We start from the raw sequence: 19,688 nt of genomic DNA on the forward strand, positions 1-19,688 counted from the left end.
CTTGAGTCAATCAAAGGAATACCATACTCATATTCAAAGACTACAAAGCGCAGGTCTCTAATTTTACAACATGAGTTCACAAGTTACTTCATATATATAATGTACCCCTACAGTCTTTACAATAACAATAACATACCCGGTATAATTCCACAAGTGGGGTCTGTGGATCTTACCCCTACCTTGTGTAGGTAGAGATGTTGTCTCCGATAGACCTTTTGCTCAAAGCTAGCATGCATAATCATAACAGTATAAAAAAAGACACGCAGTAGTGAAGAAGTCATAGAAGAGAAGCAGTAACACATCAAGATAATAGTAAAATAATAGTAAAATCGATTCATACGCAACATCAGGAGTAATAAACACCTAAGATTATGGGAATACGAGAATAACACTATCATTACTAGTATGAAAGGAAAGACGCTCGGCTGCCTACTAACCTTCTGCCTTCATCATCTTGAATACTTTAGTGGATTGAAAAGGATGGACATGTCGTGTTAGGATATGAATTCCTTTCTTGATTATTATGTTTTCACCTCTGTGAGATGAGATGAGATGATTAAACAAATGAAAAAAGTGATATATCAGATAGAATGTTGATGAACCAATGAAATTAACAACCATTGAAACAACTATAATCAAAGTAATAAAGCAGCAAACCAGTTTTATCTTGTAAGAAAGAGTTAAAGAACAACCAGAAACCAGATTTAACAAGTTGGTTCAATTTTTCTATTTAATACCAAACTCATTCTGATTCTGTAACACCTAGACCAAAATTTTAATATTGGTCTAAACTCTAAACCAAAGTGAAAATAAGCAGCTAAAATATACTTGGAAATATGAACTTCTGCTTTACATGTGTACTTTTAGCCTATTTCTTTTCACGTCATATTTGCCATTTTTAGCACTTTGTCATGTAACAATTAGTCTAGCAATTGACTGGTTAACGTACTGAGATTAATAGACTTCAAGTTTAAGTCTCATAGGGAGTACGGTTGTGACAAATTAAATGCCATGGTATATAAATCAACTATTCTTTTTTAAATTATTCTAAAAACCAAATTTGTATATTTGTTTGCTAACTTATTTTAGGTAGTTTCAGTTTCATGATATGTCTGAATTCTGATCATAATTGACTTTTGTTAACTTTCACAAAATTCATATTTGAATATTTATATACAAACCTGAAACGATATATATATATATATATATATATATATATATATATATATATATATATATATATATATATATATATATAGAGAGAGTAGCAATTTGGCCAGTCGACCAAAAATTATTACATTCAGAAAATATACAAAAAATATGTATGTTATGTATTAAAATATAAGACTAGTAAAAGAAAAAAAATAAAGAGAACGAACTTATGTTATAGGAGGGGATAGTACAATTTATGCTTTAAAAACATCGTATGATCCAGATAAACTCCTTTTAATAAATCATGTAGTATATGAAATGTGAATTACTTTAGTTTCGTGAACTGAGTTCTGGTTTTATGATTTCTTTTTATTGAACATTCTTCCCTCAATATCTTTTTTTTCCTGTTTATTATTTGTTATCGAATTCGTTCTTAAATTAAGATCCATTATTCACCAAAAACTATAGTATTTGGTTGCCTAACAATGAAATTTATTTTTATAATTCTCCTTTTTGGGATCTTTACTCAAATAGCCGGCCATATTCATTATTTATTTTTTCTAGCCATATACATAAATTATACATAATTATACACGTATAATACATAAATTATGCACATATTATACCTCTACCGTCTATTTTTAGTTTAAACAACTGGGTGGGCTGCTATTTGGGTTAATTCTTTTTTTTTCAAAAATAGCATGAGATAAGAGATATGATCCAGTCTATTTTGTATATATTTTGTATAGTGACAGTCTATTGTATATAAATTATATAGTGACAATCTATTTAGTATTTTTTTTGTATAGTGACAGTCTATTTTGTATATATTTTGTAGAGGAATTTTCAGAAACCACTATTGTTTAGTGATTATTAACTTCTTATAACTACCATATACATAATTACTTCCTATAGCTACTATTCAGTCGTTACGGTAGTATTCGTTGTATTCACGTTGCTGTATTCATGAATACAACAACAAAAAGCGCCTAAAAATCAGGGTAGTCCAGTTGTACGCGCATGTATTCACATGTATTCGCGCTATGCATTCATGAATACAGCAGCAAAAAGCGCCTAAAATCAGGGCAGTCCAGCTGTACGTGCATGTATTCGCGCTACTGTATTCATGAATACAGCAGTAAAAAGCGCCTAAAATCATGGCAATCTAGCTGTACGCGCGTGTATTCACATGTATTCGCGCTGCTATATTCATGAATATAACAGCAAAAAACGCCTAAAAATCAGGGTAGTCCTGTTGTACGCGCCATGTATTCATGAATACAGCAGCAAAAAGTGCCTAAAATCAGGCAGTCCAGTTGTACGCGCATGAAGAAAGGGTAAAAACGTCTTTTCGTATTAATTTTAATAGAGTAGTGACTATTTTTCCCAGTATTAAAAATACTGAATAAAAACTAAATACCATGTTAAAAGATGGCTATCCCACGCCATTTCTACGTACTGAAAGGCAAAGCTAAATTTCTACTTCATTATGAGATTTCTTTGTCCAACAAACAATTTGGAAATTTACTTCCAAATCGTTTTCTTTATATATACACCTTCAATTATTCCCAACTATAAATTAAACATCTAAATTATGACTAACTTCAAACTTCTAATTGAAACTCAACCAAATCTAATTATCAAGCGTGGATAGTGGGAAACAAAACCTCTTTATCTCTTTATTTTCTTTTGCAAGTACAGATACAAATCACAATTGTAATAACTCAACTTTGAGATTCTCATATTATAATAAGTGTGTGGAATCGAGGATCATTTTCTAAATACTTTTAAAAACGAGAATAATTTTTAAAGACCAGTCCCTTATAAGGGGGCAAGGGAAAAATGCAAGTAATGCAACCGAGGATTCACATAAAACGATTAACTAAAATTAATTAATCCCAAATGGGATAATTTTGCCACAATTAACCTAAAGTTATTTAACTTTATCTGCAGATCAATGCCATGTAAAATATTGTTAGAGAAAGGTCATTGACTAATATTGAACAAATATTTTTTTCAACTCAGGGTCATGTGATCACATGAATTCCCATGTTTTCAAATTGATTCCCCTTATCTTATTTAACGGACATTTGGCTCTGTCACATGATATAAATATCAAATATTTTAATGGGTTTCAGTTATTACAGTTATGGAGTTAGTTGCATTAGAATATATAATCTTATAGTACACTCACACATGTATATAATTTTTTTATAAGAATTTTTTATTAACATATTGGTAATATATATATAGTTTTAGTTGTGGGGCAAATTGTTCTTGGGAAATTAAATTTTGAATCTAACTTCAGAGTTTAGGTTCTTTGGATTGAGACATGTTGAATAAAGGACCTGTGAAACTTGTCCTTTGAACATGAAATCTAGAAATGGCTTCAGAACAAAGTTAGAAATCTAATGCTACTAATTAGTATCATCTTAATTCAATGAACTGTTAAGGGATTCAAGACATATTACCGGAGAAAAAGTACTTTCCCCAAGAAAGGAAAAAATTATTGTACAACAAGTTATTCCAAGATGGTCTTGTTTAGGATTATTTATGACAAACTCCGTATGACTTAGGGAAAATTGAAAATTTTATTTGGATTATGTACTATGGTATTAAAAAAATGGGGTTTTTTTTTATTTGTAACCCGCGCTAGAAATTATTTATATTTGGTAGCCAAAAAAGTGTATAAAATTTATATTTTTTGTGTATATAACATAGAAAATGTATATATATACAAAATATATATATATTTTTCGACGATTATTTTAAGAGCGGCTATACAGTGTTATTTTTTCAAAGAAAAAAAATTGGCACAATTGGTTCAGAATTAGGTAAATCTATATGATAATTATTAATCGGTAACCTGGTAAATATGAATGAAGTAAAAGACAAAAGACCTCTTCTAATTTAGCATTAACCAAATTCCATTGATAAATTAAACGCGATCAGTTAGATCTTAATTTTGTGCCATATCTCAAAACCTTTTGTTCTTACAATTTCACTATTGTTATTTTGATTCTCGAGCATAGAGTTTTAAATATCAGAGTTTATATTTGACTGGAAAAATAATTGTCTAATGAATAATGAAAAACTAACGCGGTTAGTCTCAAACTTATATCTTGATCGTCAATTTTGATATAAAGTGCATTGTGATATGATAGTCCTATTAAAGGAAAAATCCATAAGACAACGACCTAGATTTGAATACTTTATCAAATAATTACTTCATCCTAATTAGCCTTTATAGGTTTCAACCCTGTAAATTAGGTCAATCTCTTCCTCAAAGGAGTACAAAATATATACAGCCATCACCAAAGGGTTTAGTCAGATATTATAAATAATTTTTCCTTACGTAACTATAGCTCTTGAGTTCGAATACCGAGAATATGGAAGTTTCTTTCAATAGAAAATACTTTATCCTTATAACGATACAAACTTGTTGACGCAAATCTAAAAATTAATCGAGTCGATAGATTTTAGATATATAACAAACTCTTTAAAGAAAGACAAAATTAGAAAAGAAGTGGACAATAAAACCCAAGCCAAAGTTCAAGTGGACAATAAAACCCAAGCCAAAGTTCATCTCATAATATCTCTACCTTATATTCTTCTCTTTCCGTTCCTCTTGAAATTACAACATAAATGTGCAGACAAAGTAAACCTCAAAATTAAGGACAACACGAAGATTTTAAGGGGTTTGGTAAAATTCAAGAAAGATTTTGACTATTCCCTAGATAATGGCTAACATAATTGAAAGGGTTAATACATATTTTGACTAGTAGAAAACAGGTCTTCATTCATTCAAATCCTAGCTATTGACCTCATTAACTGAATCTCATTATTGGAAAAACTGCCTCAATTGAATGTGCAAGGAATGATACAGCTAAATATTAAAAATATGTGCTCTCACACATGCATTTCTATGGTCAATGCCAATCATAAGTGTATCAAGTTTAATTAACAAAAAATAAATTCTTTTGCCCTTTTTTCCTCCCTTTCTTGTGTCTTTTGACCATGGCTTCTATAATTAGAACATGGCAAATGATTTAGATACCAACTTGTGTTTGTTAAATGCTCAATTCACATGCATTTAGTATATAAGAAAGTATTTAGCTTATTAATATGCTAACTCCAACTTATTTTGCACTTTTCAATGAATTAATTAACATTGGGTAGGGCTTCTACACTCAGCGGTGGAGCCACCTTATAGCAAGATCGTAAGAAAAATATATTGTATAGATAGGTAAAAAAATAATGTATATATATAATATTGATTTCCTTTAATTTTTTTCATATGTTTACTTTTATATGTTTTGAAACCCCTTAATGAAAATCCTGGTTCCGCCACTATTTACATTGGTGGAAAAAAGAAAATCATTATTGGTATTTCTCCATAAACAAATGCCTAGAAAATTGGTAGAGAATCTGAGGCATGTTCAAGGACTACTAATCATGTAAAATAATGTACGACTTAGGTCTAGTTATTAACTTAAACGTTTTATTGTATTTTATTTTCACGTCAAAAGTGTTTATCAATTGTTAAATAAAGATGAAACATCTTACGGTTACGATCTTTAAGGGGTTATTTGGATGGTTGTTACCTGTTGTATTGTATCATATTGATACTTTAAATATAATGTTTGTTTTGATTATCACTTAAATTTTATTGTATCGTATCGTTAAATTCACCGTTACGTAATGACGAAAAATATCACTTTATGGAACAACCAATTTGGTGTGGTCACGTCGTTACCTTATTTTTTTTCTCATCTTGCCATTTTTTATTATTAAATAATCTTATTTTATCTTTTACCCTATTTTTTAATATAATAATATTACCTCGTATCTTACTTTTTCTTCATAATATTGCAAGTTTATTTTTCATATTGTTGGTGCATGACATTATAAAACGACGACAAATAATATAATCTATTCAAACATTGTATATATCAAAACAATATAATATAATATTATACAATACATTATAAAACGATACATAAAAATTATCCAAACAAGCTGTAAAGGATTTGAAGAACGTTCAGTTGAACAGAATTCAATTGTCTCTACCCTAATCTTTTGAACTGGATCTAACTGTTGAAAACATCAGATTTTATGAGACATATCTTAATTTTCTTGCACGCTACACTATAGTTGCCCGATAGCTAATATGGTGCCAAACAAAACTAATCACAAATGCCATTTTGCCTCAAAACAAACATACCTCTCAATAATAACGCACTAAAGATTCTTTTTGAGGAATTTATTTTTTCGGGATTAGAGTTGCCCGAAGAGGCAGATTCATAATTTAAAAACTTTATGAGTGGGGAAGTCACCGAATTTAGTGACCATTTGATCAGTTATTAGGTTCGAAATTTAATATTTGTACATATTAAGTAGATCTTTTAATACATATACAAGGTCTGAACTAAAACAATGTCTCTGAATCAAACCTTGCACTTTTGATATAAAAGAAAAGCTCAATCATCAGTGAGTTATGACTTATGAGTTATCCCTCAATTCTTTAACGTATTAATGATTTAATAATGGATTGCATATCCAATCTCGAAATAGTCATGATTATCTAGTCTAGTTGACTAGATTTTATGCCGTTTTGTGGCGGTGTTCTTCTAGCTGAAAGTGAGATTCTAAAAACATGCTAATAGAAAAATAATTATGTCATAATTAGTTCTCTAACAAAGCGTATTAACAAAAACGGTGCAGTGATCTTCTCGAAGGACGGTTTTTGCATATTTTATGGACTAGTGATTACCCGAAAAACGGATATAGTTCAATTTATACGTAGTTCTAAGGATACGTGGTATAACTTGGCACAAATCGAAAAGTAAGTAGAAATATATTGAGTATTGACTGTATAAAGAATGAAAGACAAACCAAATTGAGTGGAAAACGGTTTATGAACAAGCAAGACGAATCGATATACAAAACCCAAAAAAGGATAATCTCTATATGAATATCAGTATGTTTTTCTCTGCTAATATCAATAATATGAAAGTGTATCAATGTCTTAATCTTGGATCCTTCTACAGAAATAGTAGCTATCCCTATTATAGTGGAGGAATCCTACTTTAGATATAACTAAAAATACATAGTGAGGATCTCATGATAGATTAGCCTTTCCCTAATTCCCGCCGAGATTCTCTCCCTTAGTGCGGCTGTAACGGCTTTTGTCTCTTGGCTCGATCTTGGTCGGATTTGGTATTGGTCGATTACCAGATTTAGAGCTCGATATTAACTCGAGCTTGATATTGACTCGGGGCTCGGTATCAAATCGGGCTTGATGTTGGTCGGTCTCTGGCTCTTAAGCTCGATGACAACGCTTCACTTCATAGCTCGATTTGGACTCGAGCTCGGTATTTGATTGGTCCCAGAAATTCGAGCTTGGTAACCTGGATTCAGATCTCATCTCGATATTATGAAGATGACCTTCGGTCCATTATGTTCCAATCTTGATTAACCATACGAAGGTCGAAACTAATTTTGACCGTATACAGATAGTCCCCTCGTTTCTTGGGAAGAATGTGGCGAGAAACGACATGATTATCCAATGATATGACTAGATATACACTGATATTTGCATCGAGCCCAACCATGACGTACGTGATAGATGTCCCGTCGGTTCAGTTACCAAGGCATTAAATACGTGTCAGACGATGGTCCGCCATTGCCGATATGGAACCGTCATTGCTAACCCTATAAATAGCTCATCTTTTTACCATTTTTTACTTTTACATCTCCAATTTCCAAATCTTCTAAGTTCTTTTTCACATCTTCTGAGTTCTTCATCTGTAAATCTGTGATTTTCACTGCAAAATCCCTCTTCAGAACACCAAATCTTGTCATCTTCCTCTATCTTCAATCTTCAAATCCAAATGGCGAAAACGTCAAAAATCGTTCCTCAAAAAGAAAAAGCTTCTTCTTCGCGGCCCGCCGGCGATAAAACACCGGTGGAGCCACGACCTGAGGAGTGTGTTCCTGATCGATGCGAGCCAGTATCGAGGTATATGTGCTCGATAACCGAGGAACATCTTAAATAGTTAAGGAAAGATTGCAACTGGGAGAACAAAGAAGTGATAATCCCGGCTCTTGAAGAAGATATTACTACTCATGTGAAAGGGTATTTAAGTGTTTATACTTACCCTTTCACATTTGGTCCACTCGACCCAGTTGTCATCGATTTTTGCCGCCTATACCAAATAACCCTAGGCCAATTCCATCCTTCTTTTTGGCGGATCGTTATTCTGATTCGCTTCTTTGTGAACAAAGTCGAGGGGATGCCTTTCACCCTCGACGACCTCATTAGACTGTACAGCCCCCGCCTCTATCAAGGTAGGTTAATAAAACTCCAGCGCCGGGCTAACAAAGTGTTGTTCTCGAACGAGGACAAGGACCGAGGCTGGATGGGCAGGTTCGTTCGAGTGAAGACTTCCGACCTAATCCCGGCCGAGAAGATGCCATTTTCCGAGGAATGGAATATGAAGCGTAAGTATAATTCTACTGTTAGCTCCTATTGTTTTGCTCCTTCAATTTTTTCTCACCGATATCCTTTTCAGTGACGTAGCGGTTGCTTGGATGCCTGGTGCTATTCCTAACCTTGAGAGCTGGGTACGGGACCTGGCTTCGACCTCCACATATGCCGAGCGCTCATGGCGCGACTTATCAAAGGGCCGATGGGAGGCTAAAACTCATAGTAAGCCTCTTTCCCATATCTTCGATGATTTAACAAAATGTCTTTTTTATGCTTAACCAATTTTCTTGTGTGTAGGCCGGGGCAAAGATGCGGTCATGAGGCCCTCCTCTGGCGAGGAAGAGACTCCGGCCCTAGTTCCAAAACCGGCGAAGGACAACAAGAGAAAAAGGGCATCTACTTCCGAGGATCCAAAACTTAAGACAAGGACGGCTCGTAAGCCGAGGAATAATACCATCCCTTTGACCGAAGAATCAGTTCGGCATCTAAGGGATGATGAAGAAGAAGAAGAAGAAGAAAACAACGGGTCCATACTGGTGGCCCGAGTGAAGAAAACCATTGATGCCCCAAAGGCAGCTGCGTCGATGGCGGTTGATGAGGCTCCATCTTGAACTGAGGGGATATCAGAGAAGGACTCCGACAAAGTCCTCGAGTCGTTGGAGATCAAGGATGCCTCCCACCGAAGTCAACAAATGGTGGGTATAACTGAAGGGGCCGGCCCTGAAGCTCTTCGAACTGAGGAGAACACCCCAAGCGACTCGCTTGGGGCAATAGTAATCAGAGACTCGCCTACTCTCCCTGCTTTTTCCGAAGGGGAAATTCGGGAAGCCCGAGCTTTGGGGACCCTTGAGGTAGATGGGGGCCATGAGGGAGAGGACCTCTTTCGTGATTTGTTTACAGGTATCGAGGATGCAGCCAGCCCGAGTGACGCGTCAGGTCTTTTCTTCGAGGTTCAACGAGCCCTGAATCGGGTAAGTCTCGATTTCCTTTGTTGATGTCATATTTTTCCATTTTCTGCCTAACTTTTTCTCTTTTTTGTATAGGCTTTAACTCTTCATCAAGAGGAGTTTTCCAAGTCTCGGACAAAGCTGAGCCAACGTGAGGTCGACTTTCGAGGGTTTTCGGAGGAGAGAAATGCCCTCAAACTTCTTAGTGGGCAGAAAGAGGAAGAGATCAAAGATCTTTGAGCCGAGTTTGCCAAGGCTCACCAAGATCAGACAGTCCTGATCGAGCAGGTAATGAAAATTTTAAAATCTTATGGGCTTGACTCAGGAACGGTGGCTAACATTTCCATCTCACAGCTGCAGTAGAAGATAGAGAGGATCGAGCAGTTCGTGAGGAGGTCGACACGATAAAGGCGGAGTCCTTGGGATGGAAAGAAGGTATGGATCGTCTTGCTGCAGCGAAAGAGACTGCTCGAGCTCAATTATCATCGGTCGAAAGTCAACTTCAAGGAATGAAGTAGAAGAGCTCGGCTCAAGCAAGAAAAATAGAGGAGCTCAAAGCTCGATTGGCTTCCGAATTTGCCAAGGCCGAGAAAGCAAAGGTCGAGGCAGATGCAATCGTGGCCGTCTATCGGGCTGATGCTGAAGCCGCCCATGTGCAAGCGAGAGAGGCAGTCGAGATAGCTCAAACTTGAGCACATTGGGTTGCTGAACTCGCCAAATGCCAATCTCGGAGGGAAACCCTCGAGGAGATCCATGCTCGAGGTTTTGATCTTACCGAAGAGATATTAAAGGCTAAAGAACTTGAAGCCGATGTTGGAGCCCCGACTTCCGATGATGATGAGATCAAGAGTGGGTCTGAGAGCGGGGAGGAGCCCGATGGAGAAGAGACTTCCCCTGGAGATAAACATGAAACTTAGGGTTTATTCCATTTTGATCTTTTTGTGTAGGGTCTTGATTGGACCTTGTAAATACTCTTATATATATAAAGATCTTTTTCCTTTCCCGACTTATCTTTGTCTTATTCTCTGCCTTGTGAAGATTTTGTTTCATTCATGCCTTATGAAAGTTTTCATAAGTTTGAGGCTTTAGGAAATTTGTTCGAAGTCGGACCTTGTAGTCTTTATAATCGAGTGAGTGTTTGCTCGAACTTGAAGTAAGAGTGGCCCTTAGGCTTAATAGTTGAATGAGTGTTTGCTCGAACTCGAAGTAAAAGTGGCCCTTAGGCTTAGTAGTTGAGTGAGTGTTTGCTCGAACTCGAAGTCATGTAGCCTGCAGGCTTTATGGTCGAGTGAGTGATTGCTCGAACTCGAAGTAAGAGTAGCCCTTAGGCTTAGTAGTCGAGTGGATGATTACTCGAACTCGAAGTAAGATTAGCCCTTAGGCTTAATAGTCAAGTGAGTGTTTTCTCATACTCGAAGTAAGAGTGGCCCTTAGGCTTTATTGTCGAGTGAGTGATTGCTCAAACTCGAAGTGATGTAGCCCTTAGGCTTAATAGTCGAGTGAGTGTTTGCTCGAACTCGAAGTAATGTAGCCCGTAGTCTTAGTGGTCGAGTGAGTTATTGCTCTAACTCGAAGTAAGAGTAGCCCTTAGGCTTAATAGTCGAGTGAGTGTTTTCTCGAGCTCGAAGTAAGAGTAGCCCTTAGGCTTGATAGTCGAGTGAGTGTTTGCTCAAATTCAAAGTAAGAGTGGCCCTTAGGCTTTATGGTCGAGTGAGTGATTGCTCGAACTCGAATGAGGGTAGCCCTTAGGCTTAGTAGTCGAGTGAGTGATTGCTTGAACTCGAAGTAAGAGTATCCCTTAGGCCTAATAGTCGACTGGGTGCTTGCTCGAACTCAAAGTAATGTAGCCCGTAAGATTAGTAGTCGAGTGAGTGTTTGCTCGAACTCGAAGTAATGTAGCCCGTAGGCTTTGTGGTTGAGTGAGTGATTGCTCGAACTCGAAGTGAGAGTAGCCCTTAGGCTTAGTAGTCGAGTGAGTGATTGCTTGAACTCGAAGTAAGAGTAGCCCTTAGGTTTAATAGTTGAGTGAGTGTTTACTCGAACTCGAAGTAATGTAGCTCGTCGTCTTAGTAGTCGAGTAAGTGTTTGCTCGAACTCGAAGTAATGTAGCCTGTAGGCTTTATGGTCGAGTGAGAGTTTTGTTCGAATTCGAAGTGATGTAGCCCTTAGGCTTATGTGGGGCTTGATTTCGTTGATTTTTTGGATGGCAGTCCCCGATTTATGGGGTAATGGTCGGCCCTTAAGCCTGTTTGCATAATAGATAACGAAATAGAGGATGGATTCTGAGATACGAGATATCGGTAAAGAAAAAATTTCTCTTTATGTCATTATACATGTGTTCATATTTTGTACCAAGGATCGAGCAAACTACACGAGCATGGTTTGTTTTGACCATTTGGCTCTTATAAGTTTTCCTATCGAAACCATGTTGTCATGATGTAACTTCCTTGCATCGAACATGATAATTGAATTTGATATATTCGAAGGTAATGCCCCCCAGTATCCGAGGTCGATTATAAAGAGGCCTCGGATACTGTTGAATTATTCAAAGTTAGCACGATCAATGGTTGCCTCATTAAAAACCTTGCCGAAAACCCCATTTGGGACAAAACCGGTCTAAGGGAAAAAGAGTGCAATGCGTGCTTTCAGGCCTATAGGCTTTGAGTTGAATACTCCATCCCCATTTCTGGTCGAACACCTGCAAGGGTTAATTTTGAAATATAAAAGAACATATGAGGGTCGTACCTTGACAGTAGTATCGTTTTAGGTGCGACACGTTCTAATTGCTTGGTAGTTGTTTGCCGTTTATTACACCGAGCATGTAGGATCCTTTTCCGACAATTTCGAGAACCTGATACGGTCCTTCCTAGTTCGGACCTAGTTTTCCTTCATTTGAATTTCGGGTGTTGAGGGTGACTTTCATTAGCCCTAAGTCCTCGATTTTAAAATATCGAAGATTGGCTCTTCGATTATAATACCTTTCGATCCGCTGTTTTTGGGCGGCTAATCGGACGAGAGCTGCTTCTCATTTTTTGTCCAATAATTCTAGGCTCGTGTTCATTGTCTCGTTATTCGAATCATTTGTCTCATACCAAAATATGACGCTAGGTTCTCCGACCTCAACCGGGATAAAAGCTTCGGTGCCATAAACCAACGAGAATGGAGTTGCTCCGGTACTGGATTTTGATGTCGTGCGGTATGCCCATAGGACTTCGGGTAGTATTTCTCTCCATTTTCCTTTAGCGTTGGTTAGTCTTTTCTTAAGATTTTGGATGATAGTTTTATTGGTCGATTCGGCCTGTCCGTTCCCACTGGGATGATAAGGTGTTGATAGGATCCTTTTGATTTTATGGTCCTCGAGAAATTTAGTTACTTTACTGTCGATGAATTGCTTTCCATTATCACACACAATTTCGGATGGCATCCCAAACCGACATATGATGTGGTCCCAAATAAAGTTTATTACTTCCTTTTCTCTCACTTTCTCGAAAACTTGTGCTTCAACCCATTTAGAGAAATAATCAGTCATAAACAAAATCAACTGAGCCTTATCTAGGGCCGATGGGAAGGGGGCGACGATATCCATTCCCCATTTCATGAAGGGCCATAGAGATAGGAACGAGTGGAGAAGTTCCCCGGGTTGATAAATCATGGGCGCATGTCTTTGACATTTGTCACATTTTTGAACGAACTCCCTTCCATCCTTGTTCATATCAGTCCAATAATACCCTGCTCTGATTATTTTGTGGACCAATGAATCGGCACCAGAATGATTCCCACAAGTGCCCACGTGAATCTCACGTAGGATGTAGTTGGTATCTCCCGGTCCCAAACATATTACCAGTGGACCATCGAAGGTCCTTCTAAATAGTGTTCCATCATTGGATAAGGTGAACCGTGCAACTTTTGTGCATAGAGCTCTCGATTCCTTTGGATCCGATGGAAGTTTCCCGTTCTTGAAGTACTCTATATATTTGTTTCTCCAATCCTAGGTTAGACTTGTGGAGTTTATCTCGGCAAGACCTTCTTCGATTACCGATTTCATGAGTTGTACAACAGTTTTTGAGTTGAGTTCGTCGTCCTCGACCGACGAACTCTAAGTTTGCAAGAGCGTCGACCTCACTGTTCTGATCTCGAAGTATATGTTGCAAAGTCCATTCTTTGAATCGATGTAGAGTCAATTGTAATTTATCCAAGTACCTCTGCATTCGATCTTCTCGGACTTCAAAAGTCCTGTTGACTTGATTTACCACGAGGAGGGAATCACATTTAGCCTCCACGACCTCGGCCCCCAAACTTCTAGCTAGTTCGAGACCTGCAATCACGGCCTCATTTTTAGTCAATTTTGTAGTTTTAATAGACTGTGTAACTACATTACCTGTGGGCGATTTCAGTACGATGCCCAGTCCGGACCCCTTTGTGTTCGAGGTACCGTCCGTAAAGAGGATCCAGACTCCCGAAGAGGTACCCGATTTTATTAGTAATTCTTTTTCAATCTCAGGTATGAAGGTAGGCGTAAAGTCATCCACGAAGTCCGCTAAGATTTGAGATTTGATAGCGGTTCGAGGTCGATAATCGATGTCGTACCCGACGATCTCTATGGCCCATTTGGCCAATTGACTTGAAAGCTCAGGTTTGTGTAAAATATTTCTTAGAGGATAAGTTGTTACAACATATATCGGATGGCACTGGAAATATGGTTTTATTTTCCTAGAGGCACTTATTAAAGCAAGCGCTAATTTTTCTAAGTGTGAATATCTAGTTTAGGCCTCACCTAAAGTTCGACTGACATAATAAATAGGGAATTGTGTACCTCGTTCTTCTCGAGTTAGGACTCCACTTACCACTATCTCCGAGACAGCTAGATACAGATAAAGTTGTTCGTCTGCCTTCGGGGTATGGAGCAACAAAGGGCTCGATAAATACCGTTTTAGCTCTTCCAAAGCTTGCTGACATTTCGCAGTCCATGAAAAATTGCTTTTCTTTTTATCAGTGGTCAGTCTTCTAATTTTCTAATTGGGTCGAAGATGACGTTTGTGATTGCTATTTGGTATTTCGTTCCTTCTTCGAACCCGATCCTTTTGCTGATGATAATGATGATATCGGAATCACTTCATTGACTGCAAACATTTCTTTTCCAGACGGTTGCTCCCCGTAGAGCGTTTTGATTCCTTCCGATGTTGGGAACTTCAAAACCTAGTGGAGGGTCGAGGGTACAACCCTCATATTGTGGATCCATGGTCTTCCGAACAGGGCGTTGTATCTCATATCGCCTTCGATCACGTGGAACTTCTTTTCTTGGACGGTCCCGACCATGTTAACTCGCAGGATTATTTCACCCTTAGTAGTTTCATATGCCATATTGAATCTATTTAGTACCAAGGTTGTGGGCACGACCTGGTCCTTTAGACCGAGTTGCTCTACGAGCCTCAATCGAATGATGTTGGCCGAACTACCTGGATCAATTAACACACGTTTAACTTGAGTTTTATTAATAAGTACAGATATTACCAGTGCATCATTATGTGGTTGCATGATTCCTTTTGCGCCTTCGTTATTAAAGGACAAGGTTCCTTCAGGGGTGTAATCCTGAGTCCGGGATCGCTTTTCTCTTACAATCGACATCTTAGTGCATTTAAGAACTGGCCCCTGGGGGGTATCGATCCCACCCATGATCATGTGGATGATGTGTTGTGGATCTTCTCATTCATTTTATCTACTGAAATCCCTGGTTTTGAAATGGTTTTTGGCCCTGTCACTTAAAAATTCTTGAAGGTGCCCTTTATTGAATAATCGGGATATCTCGTCTCTCAGTTGCATGCAATCTTCCGTTCTGTGGCCATGAGTGCCATGATATTCGTACATTTGATTGGGATTCCTCTGGGCAGGATCGGTCTACAGAGGTCGAGGCCATTTAATATCTTTGATGCGTCTGATAGCCGACACGATGGCGGATGCATCGATGCTGAAGTTATACTCTGATAACCGTGGTGCTTCCTTACGTTTGGTATACCTGTCGAACCCATTCTTGTTCATCAGCTGCCGAGACCCTTGGCCTCGATCATTTCTCCTTTCTTCTCATATGGGGTTGCGTGAAGGTTCGCTACCCCTACCTTCTCCATTATACGGCTGATATCGATCCTTGCTTGACCTTGGTTCTCGGTCGATATCCCTTTTAATAACGAACCTAGACCCCAACTGGTCATCTTCAACTCTGAGCTTCGATTGATATCGATTGTGTACATCGGCCTAAGTAATAGCCGGGTACTCAATCAAATTTTGCTTCAACTGTCGTGAATCCATCGAGCTCCGTTCGTTCAGTCCTTGAGTGAAAGCTTTATAGCCCAATCGTCAGTGACCGGTGGTAGATCCATTTATTCCATTTGGAAACGAGATACGAAGTCTCTCAGTATCTCGTTGTCCTTAAGTCTTACCTTCAAAAGGTCCGGCATCCTTGTCTCGACCTTTATGGCTCCGGCATGTGTTTTTACAAAAGAATCTGTAAGCATAGCAAAAGAATCGATAGAGTTAGACGGTAAATTATGATACCATATCATTGCTCTCTTTGACAGGGTTTCACCGAATTTTTTCAATAATACAGGTTCGATCTCATCGTCCTCTAGATCGTTCCCTTTTATGGCACATGTGTAAGAGGTGACATATTCGTTGGGGTCGGTTGTTCCATTATACTTAGGAATTTTGGGCATGCGAAACTTCTTTGGGATTGGTTTAGGAGCCGCGCTCAGGGGGAAAGGCTTTTGTACAGATTATTTAGAATCTAAGCCCTTCAATATCGGAGGTGCCCCGGGGATCTGATCAACTCTAGAGTTTTACGTTTCCACTTTTTTGTTGTTTTCTTCGATTCTCCTTTCTCCTGACTCTATTCATTTTGTCAGTTCTTCGAACATCTTAACGATTTCGGGATTAGTTCCCGATTCTTTCTCATTTGACCTTACTATGGCTGGCCCCGTTTTGTGGGTGACTTCTTGGGGTGGACTGGGCTCGAGTCTGGTCGGTGCCTAGGTTTGGCTCTGTAATTGGGCTATTGCTACTTGTTGAGCTTGCAACATTTCGAAAATTATATGCAAGCTGATTCCGTTCTCCTCGTTTTGGGTATTTCAATATGCAGACCGAGTTCCACCATGAATGTTATTTTTAGGGTCGGAATGTTGGTTCGCCTCGATGGCAACATATGAATTAACGTCTATTGACTCTTCGACCTTAGCTCCAACGGGATCGAGAGTGGCCTTCCACCCCCGGGGGTTAAGTTGTTATTCTCATCTTGAAGGCCAGCTTCGTTGTCGATAGGTAGGGCCATTAATTGAGAATTTGTCGTTTTCAACCTAAAATCAAAGATACTTCCAAGAGCAAGCGTAAAATGGTGTGTTTTGTAGAGATTCATACCAAATAACACTGTTATCCTTAGCCCCACGGTGGGCGCCAAACTGTTTACCCAAAAAATGGATAGAGTTGAATTTATACGTAGTTCTAAGGATACGTGGTATAACTTGGCACAAATCGGAAAGTAAGTGGAAATATATTGAGTATTGACTGTATAAAGAATGAAATACAAACCAAACTGAGTGAAAAACGGTTTATGAACAAGCAAGATGAATCGATATACAAAACCCAAAAAAGGATAATCTCTATATGAATACCAGTATGTTTTTCTCTGTGAATATCAATAATATGAGAGTGTATCAATGTCTTAATCTTGGATCCTTCTACAGAAATAGTAGCTATCCCTTTTATAGTGGAGGAATCATACTTTAGATATAATTAAAAATACATAGTGAGGATCTCATGATAGATTAGTCTTTCCCTAATTTCCGCCGAGATTCTCTCCCTTAGGGCGGCTGTAACGGCTCTTGTCTCTTGGCTCGATCTTGGTCGGTTTTGGTATTGGTCGATTTTCAGATTTAGAGCTCGATATTAACTCGAGCTCGATATTGACAAGAGCTTGATATTGACTCGGGGCTCGGTATCGAATTGGGCTTAATATTGGTCGGTCTCTGGCTCTTAAGCTCGATCGATGACACCGCTTCACTTCATAGTTCGATTTGGAGTCGAGCTCGGTAATGACTTCGAGCTCGGTATTTGATCGGTCCCAGAAATTCGAGCTTGGTAACCTGGATTCAGATCTCATCTCGATATTATGAAGATGACCTTCGGTCCATTATGTTCCAATATTGACTAATCATACGAAGGTCGAGACCAGTTTTGACCGTATACATACTTCACATGTGAAATATCTTTGCAATTCAAAAACACTACTAGAAAAATGACTTTCTGTGAGCCGATTGGAAAGACCCTTTCTACTTCCACAAGGTAAGAATAAGGCTGCGTAAATACTGTCCCCCCAAAACTCAGCTATATAGGATTACACTGATTGTTATTATTGTTATTATTGTTATTGTTGTGTCGCCACACAAAGTGGAAAAGTGGTCACAAAAGTTTTTCGTGGTGACATGAGAGTCCCTAAGAATAGTCAAGTCCCTAAAAATTTGACTTCTAAAGTTGCCATAAAATAAGTTTTCGTAGCGACTTTAGTCGCCATAAAAAGTCCATTTTAATGTGGAGAAAGCATCCCAACTCATGTGCAAGAAGATAGAGATCAATAGTACCTCTAAGATTTTTGAAATTGGAGATGCAAAGAGTGGTTTCATAGGAAAGAAAAAGAAGTGGCATGGAAATTACTATTTGTAATTACTCCTTATTATACGTAAAATTAATTACTTATTTATTTAATCATCGTAACAAATGAATTTATTTTTAAATAATTATATAACTTAATCGAACTAAGCCTCGGACCGACTAAGTTAGTCGAGCCGAGCCTCAGTGTCCAAACCTACTAAGAAGTAACCGGGCTGGATAGATATCGATATCACATATGCTGGGATATCCTATGGTATTAGTTATTCCACCTCCTATATGAGATAGTTAATTCTACCGTTTTAGTATAAAATTTATTCCACCACTAGCTAATATTCATAACCAAACATGGATAAATATAATTTCATATTCTATTGCGAGATTAATTTCCTTATCCCAATAATCAAACGACCCCTAAGTACTGACAAGTGACAATTTATGATAATATAAAACCAAAAAGCTGTTAATTTGACTCCCGAAAAATGAGATTAGGCATTAGAGGAGGAAATTAGGTTACTAATAGGTTACCAGATGTTAGAAGTGTTATTGAACCTTCCTGTGATTCTTTTGGTACTTTAGAACTTCAATTGGTAAGTCTACTAATGTATGTAAGGAAAAGAAGAGTACTCTGAAAAGAGTGAAAGAAGCTAGCTTTGTACTATTGAATCATAGCTGCAAAATGCTTTACTTTTGACTCCGCGTAGAAACAGCATCAAACAAATTTACTAAGTACTAAATATTGATCTACACGTTTGCTTCACCATATGAACCAAAATACTAGTAATAAAAATGTTGCCGAAAACAGAAAGTGGGATTCATAAGATTTTATCCATATATAGTTTTAAAAAATAAATACATTAAATAAATGAAACTCTCTTTTCAGAAATCGAATTAAAGAAGCAGTGTGAAGAGAAGATTTATGAACACTTTCTCTACTCTTGCAAAGTGGCATTTAGGCATGGGAAAGATGCCATTTATAGGCCCCCTTGTAACAATCTGGCTGGAATCACCTTTTTACTATAAAAAAACTAGCTATTGGACGGTGGCACACGGAGTATTTCTTTATATATATATAATTTTTATTTATATTTATTTTTATGTAGGTTTCTTGGTATAATTTGGAGGGTGATGATGGGAGGGGAAAGAAGAAAATTAAATTAAATGAGTCCAAAGTTAGTAAAGGATATCAACCGGGTCGGGCCAATCCCAGCCTCGGATCTCGGTCCGGGCCAACTTCAGTGAACCGATCACAATAGAGGGTGTCAATGGTTTGGTTCGGACGGTTATTTAATAAAATTTGTAGCATACCAATTTTTCGGTTACTTTATATTATATAATCAAAATTAGACTTTTTAAAACCGTCCAAATTATCTCGGTTTCTCTTAAATATTGTTATGGTTCGGTAAATTTTCTGTATTTTTCTTAAAATATCATGTCACAATAGCTAA

Source organism: Nicotiana tabacum, chromosome 14, assembly GCF_000715075.1.
Source record: "Nicotiana tabacum cultivar K326 chromosome 14, ASM71507v2, whole genome shotgun sequence".
Classification (NCBI taxonomy): Eukaryota; Viridiplantae; Streptophyta; class Magnoliopsida; order Solanales; family Solanaceae; genus Nicotiana; species Nicotiana tabacum.